This window comes from Saimiri boliviensis, chromosome 11 (genome assembly GCF_048565385.1).
Source record: "Saimiri boliviensis isolate mSaiBol1 chromosome 11, mSaiBol1.pri, whole genome shotgun sequence".
Taxonomy (NCBI): Eukaryota; Metazoa; Chordata; class Mammalia; order Primates; family Cebidae; genus Saimiri; species Saimiri boliviensis.
Genome location: NC_133459.1, coordinates 87587625 through 87601511, shown reverse-complemented (window position 1 = coordinate 87601511; position 13887 = coordinate 87587625). Strand labels below are relative to the sequence as shown.

The 13887-nt window shown below is 38.1% G+C and overlaps 1 pseudogene; it reads right to left on the bottom strand.

Annotated features, from left to right (window-relative positions):
- Positions 1-10025: 10025 nt before the first annotated feature.
- On the bottom strand, positions 10026-10413 carry LOC104652031 (peptidyl-prolyl cis-trans isomerase FKBP1A pseudogene; annotated as a pseudogene).
- Positions 10414-13887: the final 3474 nt, after the last annotated feature.

Here is a 13887-nt window from a genome sequence, read left to right as displayed (position 1 = left end):
GCACTGGTTTTCCTCATCTTCATGAATTTATCTACCTTTGATCTTTGATGATGGTGACCTTCAGATGGTGTTTTTGTGTGGGCATCCTTTTTGTTGATATTGATGTTATTGCTTTCTGTTTGTTAATTTTCCTTCTAACAGGCCCCTCTTCTGCAGTTCTGCTGGAGTTTGATGGACGTCCGTTCCAGACTCTGTTTGCCTGGGTATCATCAATTGGGAATGTGTAAGTCTGCTGAAGCTGCACCCATAGCCACCCCTTCCCCAGGTGCTACATCCCAGGGAGATGGGAGTTTTATGTATTAACTTCTGACTGGGGCTGGTGTCTTTCTTTCAGAGATGCCCTCCCCAGAGAGGAGGACTCTAGAGAGGCAGTCTGGCTACAGTGGCTTTGCGGTGCTGTGGTAGCCCACTCAGTTCAAACTTCCTGATGGCTTTGTTTACGTGGTGAGGGGAAAACAACCTACTCAAGCTTCAGTAATGGCAGACACCCCTTCCCCCACCAATCTTAAGTGTCACAAGTGGACTTCAGACTGCTTTGCTGGTGGTGAGAATTTCAAGCCAGGGGTTCTCAGCTTGCTGTGCTCTATGGAAGTGGAATCTGCTGAGCAAGACCGCTTGGCTCCCTGGCTTCAGCCCCCTTTCCAGAGGAGTGAACAGTTCTATCTTGCTGGTGTTCCAGGTGCCACTGGGGTACCAAAGAAACTCCTGCAGCTAGCTCAGTGTCTACCAAGCAGCTGCCCAGATTTGTGCTTGAAACCCAGGGCCTTGGTGGCATAGACACCCAAGGGAATCTCTTGGTCTGAAGGTTGCGAAGATCTTGGGAAAAACATAGCATCTGGGCCAGACAGCACTGTTTATCAGGACAAAATCTCTTATGGCTTCCCTCGGCTAGTGGAGGGAGCTCTGTGTCCCCTTGCACTTCCTGGGTGAGGCAGTGTCCACCCTGCTTTCACCCTCTGTGGCTGCACCTACTGGTAACCCATCCCAGTGAGATGAGCTGGGTACCTAAGTTGAAAATGCAGAAATTACCCACCTTCTGCATCAGCCTCACTGGGAGCTACAGACTGGAGCTCTTCCTATTCGAACATCTTGCCTCACAAAAGACCTCTGGAAGTTTAATTTTATTGTATAATGAATTTTGAATTTGGGTGTCCTAATAGTCTTTAGTGAAACAATCATTTTAAGTTTTGGTTCACTTACATCACATTAAGCTAATTGGAAATTTCATCAAGTTTTCCAAGTCATTTAAGAGATGGAATTCCAGGTAAGACAAATTCTGTCTCTTGCTCTGCCTGTCTACTAACCCTGTTCCACCCCCGAAAATAAACGCAAACAATTCTCAATCATAAAAATGTGGCACTTAGTTACCATAAAATTGCCATCATTACTAAATTATGTAAATACTTCTCATTTCAAAATAGTTGTGTTAAATTCAAACTGCCTTAAAAACCACGTACCTCAGCATTTTGAAATTATTAAAAAGACTATATGAAAACTGTCTCTAGGTTTTCAGAATTTATTTAAGTTATATCCTAAAGACTGACATATTTAAAATTCAAAAAACACATTTTGTACATCCAAGAATCAGTAATCATGGAACTTAAATAGATAGTCTACATTTATTTTTTGTATATAAAGCCCCCACCTCCCTCCTTTCCCCCTCCCTCCCTTCTTTCCTTCCTTCCTTTCTTCTCAGATTAAAGTCATTAGGCAGGTTTGAATGAGGAAAACTGACCAACCAGAGTCAGAACTCAGGAAGGAAGGTGGATGAGAAGAGCAATAGCGTGATGAGACTGAGAGATTGGTTATACACATGGAGATTGAGCAAATAAATATGTTGAGGATAATGAGAGCTAAGTCAGAGAAGTGAGAAATAAGAAAAGAGTTAAGCTAGAATGAACCTTATAATGTTGGATTTTAATGAGTAGTATTGGTGTGAGTTCATGGTTTTAACTATTTTTAGATACAGAAATATAAAGGGATTTGTGTATGTGTGTGTGTAATGTGTGTTTATGTATGTACACACTTACATACATGTATTTTCTACCTCTGTCCACTGATAGGGCTTAGTATCAATGAGCACATCCAGTACCCAGATCTTTCTAAATATCATTCTCTGAAAGAAACAAGGGTACCTTGGAGAAATAACTGATTGCAGGGTAGAGACAAAAAGGTACAAAAGAAGCAAAATACATCTTGTTTCACCAGATAGTAAGAGCTCAAAGAATGCAGATATGCAAAAGGACACAGAATCAGCTTGAGGTGTTCTCCCTGGCCAAACCTAAGACAATTTGGGTATCAAAATAAATAGTGTTAGCAGATTATATCACATTATATAAAATAGGAATCCATCAATCCACACAGATGTCATACAAACAGGATAAGAGAAATTCCTTCTCTAAAGTTGAATGCCCACTAATAAATGTTGGTGGGATGATGGAATTAGGATATCACCATCTGGTGATCATCATGATAAAAGAAATTCAGGCAAGAAATACCAGTGCTAACACTCAGTGGGTAAGATTTGGATAAGAAATATGATAACTACATTGTTTCAAACTGTGTCTCAATAAAATATTATACATTACAAATGGAACAAAGAATTTATAGTGATGAAGCTCAGCAAATACTAGCTTACCCTAATGTCCAAAATTAATGTCACCAGTAACAGGAAATAAGGTTGGGGTCATGTGGTGCAGCAAAGAGAAAACATCACTTCTGTGACAGTCCCAACAAAATGCATAACCTGAATCTAATCACAAGGAAACATCAAAAAAAAAACAAAATTAGGATAGTCTGCACAATGACCAGCCTGTAACCTTCAAATATACAAAGTCCACAAAGATCAGGGAATGACTATTTTTTTTTTAATTGAAGGAAACTAAAGAAATCTGACAAGTAAGTGTAATATGTGATTCCAAATGATGTTGTTGGAACATTTGGTGAAACTTGGATGGACTCTGGGTGAACATAGACAGGCATTCTTTAAAGTGTGCTTGCAACTTTTTTGTAAATTAATCATTTTTAATGTACAAAGCTCTAATGCCCTTTAAAAAGCCCTCCCTAACTTCCTCAGATTGTACCACTCCTCACGTTTCCCTGTGTTATATGTTCCCTTGCAAACTGTCCCTGTGTGATCAAAACAAAACCAACCTTATAATACTGTATCAGATCAGCAGTACTGTATAGTAAAAGTGGTCAAGGTGATGCTAGACAGATAGAATATGCATCGTTGTTGCCTAGTTTGATGGCTAAAAGTGAAGTTACACCAGATAATTTACCTCCATGCAATCTCTCCACTTGTGACACTGTCTCTGATGCTGCCAGCATCATGAAGGAGGGTTTATAAAGCTGGCATGAAGAGAGCTGCAGAGATGAGTGGAAGCAATGATGATTCCACACTCACAAAGGTTGCTAAGAAAAAAGGAAATAGCATACTAGATGCATAGTGTGTGATCCATCCTTAACCCAAGAGAATCACAGGGTAAGATTATGCTAGCATTGGTTGCAAAAATTCCCTGTATAATAGCTTCCTTCTGCTTAGTTTTGGGCCAAAGTTATAAAAGAAAGGGTGAATTAAAAATAAACAAAGTTTTTCGCTAATACCCACGTGTCTTCCTGTGTAGGAGACATTTCAAATAAGCACTGACAGGCAAGATGCAATGTATATAATGAGCACTGAGTATAATTGATGTTGGTTCTTATCTACTTTTAGAATACATTTCTAATGAAAAAGTTCATAAAGACTCCAAAATTTCCCAGCTTTCATTATAAGCTATCATGTGCCATGAGAAAATTTTTTTCTATTTGTTAGGTGATAGATACATGGAGATAATACCTCATTCATATGAAGATGGTATTCTCAACTCTGTACAGAGCCTGTGCACTGAAACCATGCTTTTGGGTCCTTACTTGGAGACATACTCAATTTTATTTAATATCTGGTACTTGTCATATTTGTTTACTTGCTTTCCAGCGGAAGAGCAGACTCAAAGCAGGACAGCCTAAAGGGTAGCTGGGGGGTGATCAGGAATGTCTGAGCCAGGTACAATGACAGAAGTGACCACTGGGTGGAGGAAAAGCTAACATCCAAGCTAGAATTTCATTACAATACAAGGCAATCATAAATATTAACACAAACAAAAAGAAAGCATAATTCCAAAACAGGCTAATGATTATCTACATTCTTTGCTTGAGAAGACAGAGAAATTGCTACTACATTAATAAAAAGTTTACACAGGACTATTTAAAGAGAAGGCCAGTTACATGATTCTCTTATATAAACTACTTTTCCCTAGTTACATGAATTTTCTTATATAAACTACTTCCCTCCAATCGTATTAGGTGTATAAAGTTTTACAAGAACAGATCCAAACACTGAAGAGTTAGGTACCATATTATAACAATGATGAGCAAAGTTCTAAGAAAAAAGGGCTATTAGTAAGATGGAAATAAAAGGACTAATCACAAGTGGTTCTGTCATAAAGTTTTTTGTGCTTTTCAAAGTGCAAAGCAGGTGTGAATAGACATTTATTTCCAAGTACTTTGTTCATTCCACTATTAAATATTTATTGAGAGCCTACTATGTGCCATACACAGATCTTCATATACTTCCATACACTGCTTCATGCAGCGGTGAAGAAAACCAACAAAACTCTCAGTCCTCCTGCAGCATATAATCTGCAGGGGATGCAGGGAAAATCTTTATCACACCTAAAGGGTTCTATAGCTAGAAGAACTTTGGGTCAGATAAATAACAATTAACCTAAGAATTTATTAAAATTGCTCCCCTAATATTTATTTTAACAGCTAACACTCTGCAGACAAAAATTTCAAATGCATATTTCTTGAAGTATCTATTATTCATTTTTAAATAGGACTTTTTCTATTTTCTTTCATGCTTTTTTTTGCTAAATATACCAAAAAAAAACTGTGTGTCCTTTAAAGTCTGATTGTATCTTCAAACTCATAACTACTTGTATCTTTGCAGTAATGTGGGTGTACTTGCATAATTGTAATACGTTTCAAATAGTTTGAGAGCAAGTGGATTTGCAGAGAGTTCATCTCTGTAGTGCATTTTCAACATATTACTTTGAAAGTTATATTTTACCTCTGAAAGAAAGGCAACCACTAATGGCAAAATGGCCACAATCTAATGTTGCTAACAGTTCAGTAGAGGGTGCTATGACTTAAAGATGAAGAACGGCTCAGGGATAGATGATAAAAGCTGAAAGGTGAGTGCAGGCAGGATGGGTGAGAAGAAAGAAAAGATAGGTGGATCTTTACTTTTCAAGTCATCATTACAGTTATAGATCCTTGAAATACACCAACAAACGATATAGAGCTAAAATGTTATGATTTAAAACCTGAATATAACACTTTTTTTGTTTAAAAAAATTCTGTCTACAATATATCTAAAATAAACTAACAAAAGAAATGTAACACATTTATATTTTAAACCTCTATTATATATTGTAAATACAATTACATCAGCATCCTTCCACCAATAATAAAATTAAAGGTTCATATTGAGTCAGGGCTTTGATAAGCCCTGTGAATGATTTATCCATGACTCAGTCATCTATTTAAGCCTGAAGTGTATAATGCAACTTTATGCTTCAAAAATGGCATGAGATGGTTAAAGTTAATTTTATTGTGCAGAGACAGGGTTTCCCAGGTTGGAGTGCAATGGTATAATCATGGCTCACTGCAACCTCAAACTCCTGGACTCAATTGATCTTCCTGCCTCAGCCTCCTGGGTAGCTAGAAATACAGACGTGTACCACTATGCTCAGGTAATTTTTAATTTTTTTCTAAACCCTGGGTCTCACTATTTTGCCCTGTCTGATCTCAAACTTCTGGGTTAAAGTAATCTTCTCACTGCAGCTTTCCAAACTGCCTAGATCACAGGCATGAGCCACCACGCCTGGCCTAATTTTTAAATTGTGATAAAGTACACATAACATTTATCATCTTAACCATTTTTAAGTGTACAGTTCAGTGGCATTAAGTACATTCGCACTAGTGCAATGAAACTTTAGAAGTCTTCATCTTACGAAACTGAAATTTTGTACCCATTAACACTAACTACTTATTCCTCCCTGCTGCAAGCCCCTGGCGACCACCAGTCTACTCCATGAATTTGACTACTCTAAGTACCTCATATAAATAAACCATAGAGTATTTGTCCTTTTGTGACTAGCTTATTTCATTTAGCATAATGTCCTCAGGGTTCATTCATATTGTAATATGTCATAATTTTTTCCTTTTTCAAAGCTGAATAATATTCTATTGCATGTATACACCATATTTCTGATTCCCTCTTCATGACAGAAACAAACTTTGATGCAAGTTTCATGGGTTTTGAAGACAAAGCAAATATAATTAAGAAATGTCAGCTAACAGTTCTCACAATAGGGTGAAAAAGAAGCTGCCTTGGGCAAATTACTCACTCAGAGTTTTTTGAAACAAAGAATATATGAATTTTTCTCTTGTACCAGATGTGAGCTGTGCAAGACAGTCAGGGTGGGGTTGTCTTAGATTTTTTTCTGAAAGGGAGGTCTGGAAGAGATACAGATTTCAGCAGGGGCAAAAAAATGTAGAGGCACCATCAGATGTCTAGGAACTGAAAAAGGAGGCATAAGTGACCAGCCAGGGAGGACAGGGGATGATACCCACCGAGAAATTACATGAGAGATCCATGGTAACAGGGTGGGGTAGGGAGTCTCCAGATAACTCACAAAAATGACCCGTAAGAGAAAGAGAGAGCTTTAAAGCTCTCAGGGCAGAGAACGCAGTGCTGTTCTCAGCTGTACTCAAGTAAGAACCTGCTAAACGCCTGCTTCCTCTCCTCTCTACCCTGTTGGGACTCTGATGTGGTTATCGACCTAGAGAAGGAAGAATCCTAGAAGGAGAAAAAAGAAAAAGGCAAACACATCCACCTTCTCCACTGCAGGTTTTTGGTCTGCAGCTGGCCTGAGTGGAGGGAGAAGTTTTAGCTTTAAATTGAGACTGAAGTTTTGATGACTACCCTCATATGACTTACTTTTTTGAAGAATCTTTCATTAACTGAAAGTGATAAGTTGTAGGAGTTGCCCTTTCATCTAGAGCAAGGGAAGAATTAATCCCACAGAATAAATTCAAAGTGACCCTGGCAAAGAGTTAAAATTGTCTCTAACTGCATCCCCCAAGTCATGCTTGTTTCCATAAGTAAAATATTCAGCTATAACTATCTCCTAAACATAAAGACATTTAAGAGAAATGAATGAAGATAGCTGTTAAAGAAACATCCTAAACTCTACATGCTTAACATATTATTTCTATTTAAGTCTTATAACAATCCAGCAAAGTTGGACTTAATATCTTTCATACATATGTGAAAACTGATCATCAGAGAGACTGAGTGACTGCCCAAATGACAGACTCATGACTCATATCCATGTTTGTCTGGTTCCAATCACCTTGTCCTTTCTAAATATCATCTTAATTCACATTTTCTTCTCTTAGACATCTTTAACTTCTAGCAAATAAACTGAAAATCTCTTAAGTTCCATTTTCTTTATGTACAAGACCAAATTAATAATCCCTGCTCTGCCTTCCTCCAAGGTATATTGAAAGAATCATGAGATACACACTCTACAGTTTAAAGCAGTGTATTAACTCAAAAATATTAATATTGGAGGAAGAGAGCAATACCTTATTGTTCCCATTCTTCTGCAGACAGAGTTATACTGGAAATACTAATATTTATTTGGGGACCATAAATCATAAATTGTTTAGAATACACTATCACACTAAATGCCATTATGTCTTTTCTTAAGAAATACTGTTTAAAATAAGCCTAAGTTCGCCAGATTTGATGGCATATGCCTGGTAGTCCCAGCTACTTAGGAGGCTGAGGTGATAGGATCACTTGAGCCCAGGAGTTTGAGGCTGAGGTGAGTTATGATCTCACTTCTGCATTCTAGCCCAGGTGAAAGAGTGAGACACCAACTCTAAAAATATATATATTTTTAATTTTAAAAAAGGTATGTTGGTCTAAAAACATTAGTGCTACCAAAAATAAAAGTAGAGAATGAAGACCATTGTTCATCATGTATATCACTGAATCTAAAAAAAATTTGGATTATTAAATCATTACCAACCTAATTATGACTTGGTTACAGTAATCAAAATTGCACATGAATGAATTGGAGTACTAGCTACGAGCTGCACCTGTCAGAGTTTTATTTAGCCAAATTTATCTGTAAACCTCAGAACTTCCTGCTACCCACAAAGCATCCTTCACAAACTTCCCGGTAGCCTTTTGAAATCCAGCTGGATGAGTCAATGAACAGCATTATAAACAATACTTTTCTTGCATTGAAATATTACCATGCTCCCCCTAGAAGAACAAAGGTTATTTGTGAAAGCAGTGGTGACTAGGAAAATCAACTATTATAAAATTAGTCCGTTTTAAAAAATAAATTAAAATACACTTATTTTTTTCTAACATTTTAATTCTGATTACATGCTGGCTAAGGCAATTAATCTTAAGAAAAAAAAGCTACATTAGCTAACGGTTATATTAGAATGATTTTTTCAGCAACCTTACAATTATCTCCTTCATACAAATTTCTTTTCTATTTTTAAATTATCTTTTTAATTTCATTTCTGATTATGAAACTGGTATATATTTATCGTATAGAGAATACAGGAGATCACAGAGAAAAAAAAATACTCATGATTTTATGGTGCAGAGATTTAAGTGTATAACCTCAGTATCCCTAATCTGAAAATCGGAATCAAAAATGCTTCAAAATCTGAAACTTTTTGAGTGTCAATATGATGCCATAAGTGGAAGATTCAATTCACACAATCTTTGTTTTATGCACCAAATTATTTAAAATATCGCATAAAATTAGCTTCAGGCTGTGTGTATAAGGCATATATAAAGCTTTTTTTTTTTTTTTTTTTAGAAAAGCCGGCATAAAGCACTTTTATTACAATAATAAAACTTGAAACTCATATATGATGCTGTGGGGAGGGGACAGCAATGATTTCTCTCACCAAATCACTACACAGTACAGTAAAGACTGAGAAGGGGCTGAGGGAGAAAAAGCCAGGAAACTTTGAGATCAGCAGAGGGAGCCAAGCATCAAAAAACAGGAGATGCTGAAGCTGCGATGATCAGCATCATTTTCTTAAGAGAACATTGAAGGATTTGTCATGACGGCTGGGCTTTCATTGGGTGTTAAGTCTACAAACAACACCTTCAATTTAAACTGTCAGTTAAAGTTCTCAAGATTTAGGAAGTGGTGGAGCTTGGAAAGTTATGAGATTACTGAATTCCTGAAAGGCCATTAAAAAAACCACAGGATGGGGAAAAAAAAAAAATAAGCCAGGCCACAGAGAAGGCTTCAGAGGTCCCTGCTGGCTCAGGGACAGATAGATACCTGTAGTGTCCAACATCGCAGTGAAAATGACCTGCTTTCAAAGGCAGAGGGTTTAAGGAGAGGGTGGGGTGGGACTGGTGGAGGCAAAGGCTCTCCCCATCCTAACCTCAGTTTTAGGTAGGCTTTTATTTTAACCCAAGGACATCTCTCAACTTGGAGAATAATTCAGTCCTCAATAGTGCCTCAAATCTGCTATGGCTTTGCAGCACAGCAGCAAGAATGCTTAATATATAATAGATAAAAATTTCATCCAAAAAATTAAAATATTCTTGCAACCCCCCTTCCAAACACCAATTCCTATTCTAAAGTTAACCTATCACTTGTGCTGTTAATACTTGATCATGTATTTAATTGGAAACCTAGATCCAAAAGACCGAAACTGAATCTTCACCCCAAAATGAAAACTAAATAAAATGAGTAACTTGAGGTTTATGGCATATAGTTTAGGTAAACACACATACGAGGATAAAGGGAAGAAGAAATGGAGGTGTCCAAAGCAAAGCTGAGTGACAGAACACATTCAGTCAGGGCAGATGTCTATACAGAGTGTAGTGGAACATCAGGAAAAGCTCCACATGGATTCATGTGCACACATCTGCAGGTACCAGGATCCCTCCATGGCAGACCCAAGAACAGGGAGCTAAGGGAGGAGGCCATTCTGTCTTTCCAGTTTTAGAAGCTCCACATCAAAGACAAGAGTGGCACGTGTTGGGTTGATGCCTGGGTGCCCAGTGGCACCATAGGCATAATCTGGATATATAGTCAGTTTGAATCTCTGGCCCACACTCATCTGGGCAACCCCTTCTTCCCAGCCTCAATCACCTCCTGCTTGCCTAGCATAAACTTAAAGGGCTTGTTTCCATCCCGGGAGGAATCAAATTTCTTTCCATCTTCAAGCATCCCGGTGTAGTGCACCACACAGGTCTGATCGTGCATCAAGAAGGTGCACTGGTCTCCTGAGGAGATGGTTTCCACCTGCACTCCCACAGCGGCAGCGGATGCTGGACAGGCGGACAGCGCGAGGGTGTGTGGACTGACAGCTAACTTATATATAAAATTTAAATGAATTTTGTGTTTAGACTTTGGTTCCATCCCTAAGATTATGTATATGCAAAGATAATTTTAAAAAAAAATATATATATACCTATGTATGTATTTTAGATCTACAATTTACATACAAGTGTGTGTGTATATATATATATATATATATATATATATACAAGTTAAAAATTCACACATGTATATATATATACATATGTGTGTCATAGTGGTAAAAATTTGAGTGTGGAGAAACACAGAACATGGTTGAGACCTGGTGGATCAGAACCTTGCTACTGGGGAACTGAAAGGCAAGGGCTTCACAGTGCAGAGGGCCAGAGAGGCCAATCTTCAAAGGGCAGAATTGCTGGGAGATGGGGAGGCCTGGTCAAAGGAAGGAGACTTGTGGTGAAGAGAATTAATGAAATAACTGGTAGAAATTAAAGGTCCTGGTAGAACAAAATAGAATCCCAGTATAAGAACACACATGCCTGTCCCCCAAAGCCATACAATATTTCCTAAAGTCACAGGAAAAATACATTTTGGGCAAGTACCTTATCCAGTGATCCTATTCATGTATCAAGACAGTGGGAAAAGTTCATTAAGCATGCAAAACTCAGCGAGATCTGATTCCCTCATGAGGCCTCTGTTAAGGATAAATTCCATTCGACAAGTGATGCTTCGGATACACTTTTCAACAGCATGTGCATCAATGTATTTAATTGTAGATCTAAACCCAAAACCAAAGTGGGGACAGGTGGGGCACAAAGGCTGTCACTTTATGTTTGGGTTGAAATAACAAATAAGAAATGGCAGGTAAAGAGGTTAGAGAAGAGGAAAAAATGTCTTTGATTGTCATAGTGATACAATTTTGAAGTTGAAAGATGTAATTTAAAACTTATAAACCAAATAGTGGAAGTGTATCAAGTTAAAAGGGGATTAGTGATGTCAAAATTTTTTTAGTGCAATGTTAAACAGGAGCTACACAACCCTTTCTAAATAACAAAAGGCTCACACATACACACAAACACAAAAAGAAAACAAATAACATCAACAAGGAAATACAGTAAATACAATCTACCACATATGGTAAATATAGACTAAAATATGGAAGAGTTTAGAATGTAAACAGGGAAATAAAAATGTATTTGTTAATCTATATTCTTATTGACCAAAACCAATCATAACAATAAAAGCTTAAAACCCTATATGTAAAAAATCCAGTAGTCCAGAGTGATAGACAAAAAAAATTTAATTACATTTAAAACTTAAACATTTTAACTAATAAACTAAAATTAATGTCGATACAGAGTGTAGTGGAACATCAGGAAAAGCTCCCTATGGATTCATGTGCATGCATCTGGAGGCACTAGGATCCCTCCATGGGAGACCCAAGAACAGGGAGCTAAGGGAGGTCGCCATTCTTTCATTCCAGTTTTAGAAGCTCCACATCAAAGACAAGAGTGGCATGTGGTGGGATGATGCCTGGGTGCCCAGTGGATAAAAGTTAAATTTGGGACAGAGAATATTCTTTATCACAGCAGAATGGCAGCAAAAACAAATTAAAATTAATTCTGAATGAATGTTAAAATTTGAGCAGGGAATATATATATATATATATATATATATATATATATATATATATATATAAAATATTATTTTTTTAAAGAATGCCAGCAAAAACAAGTATACAGTAAAATTTTGAGATAGAAAATTTCCAATGTAAAAACATAAGTATAATAACTGACCCAGGCAGGGGTGATTAATTGATGATAAAATGCTTAGTGAGAGATTGTTAAAATACAGGATATTCGTGCTGTTTCAAACCACTTTCAAATTATAAATAAGGTGTCTTTAAAAGGGACAGAGCTGATAGACCCCCTCCTTAATCAAGTGAATATCCTAGTATCACAATAATGGGGATGAAGACACTGGGTTTTCTCTGCCTGCAGATGGGCTGAAGTAGGAAGCTCACAGTATGACTCTGCAGTATTCCTTGCAAAATGTTTAGGCTGAATTTAATCATGAGGACATTTTCAGATGACTTCAGAATGCAGAGCTTTGAGCCAGACAGCTGACCTGTCCTCTACAAACAAGTCCATGTCACCACCAATGACAACAACCAAAAGAAGAAGAGATGTTTGGGGTTCAAAATGACTAAAAAAGATAAGTTACCTAGTTTTTACTCTTTTTGAACCCAAAATGTCTTTTCGTCTTTTTGTTGTATTCTTGGTGGTAACATGGACTGTTTGAAGGAGACAGGTCAGTTGTCCTGTTGAATGTTCTACATTTTGCAATTGTCTGAGGATTCCCTCCTATGAAATTCAGGCTAAACATTTTCAGCAAGAACATGGCATTGTTCATACTCTACCCTGGCAGAGTCCTGGATGACATGCTGTCTCATCCCAGCAGTTCTGGACTTCTGTTCTCTATAGGATGGAAATTGAGAGGAGCAGGGATAAGGCCTGTCAATGCTGTGTGTCCATCTGAGAATTGGTCTCCGTAGGTATTGATCACAATTGGACTAGGATGGACTGTGGCTTCTCAAATCAAAGGAGCCTGGTGGGTTGAAATCAGCAAGAGCATTCTGTGGTCTAAAATTCAGTCCTCTGTAAAGGTTCCCTGCAGTGTCATTGTATTTGGACTTGGACTTGCTTTGCTGTCTTAGTTTTTTCTCATCAATTGGAAAAGCTACTTTTTTGGCATCCTTTCATCCTTTGCATCCTTCTGGTAGTATTTGGTACCTGTAGGGGAGGGAGAGAAAATTATGAAATCAGCATTTTTGTCAGATCCTTTTGAAGGCTGAGTTTAGAGGGATTGCTAAGTGGTGATATCCCAGGGGCAAACTGATCTCCTGCTGGGAGCTTGAGCTGAGGGTGAGGGTTGGGCAGGCTGAAAGGGGAAGCACCATTCACAAGTGAGAAGAAAACACCACTGTATTTCCCTGAACTTCCAGTCAGCCTGTGGTGCAAGATGTAGGGACCCCACCTATGACCAACCTGCAGCCGGGAACATCAGCCCCTTTCCTCCTGATCACCCCTGTCTGGAGGAGAGTGATGGCTTCTCCTCCCAGTGAGGATGTGCTCAGCATCAATCATACATGCTCAGAGAGAGGGCTGCAGAAAAGGAAGATCCTTTGCAGAGAAACCCACTCCCTTAAACTCCATGTCCCAGTCTTCTAGGGAGGAGCAGGAGGCCATGGGAAGAACTCTGGATATAAGAAGCAGCAGGAACCTCAGACAACATCCACGTCCACTTCCAGGCTTTAAAATCGAGGTGTAGTGATGCCACTGGGATATGATTGAACTAAGGCCACATGACTTGTTATTGAAAACCCAGGAATTAGAACCCACGAGCTATGGCCCTTTCAATAAATGTTGGAGAAAGAGAGAGGAAAGTCCCCAATCTGGAGGTC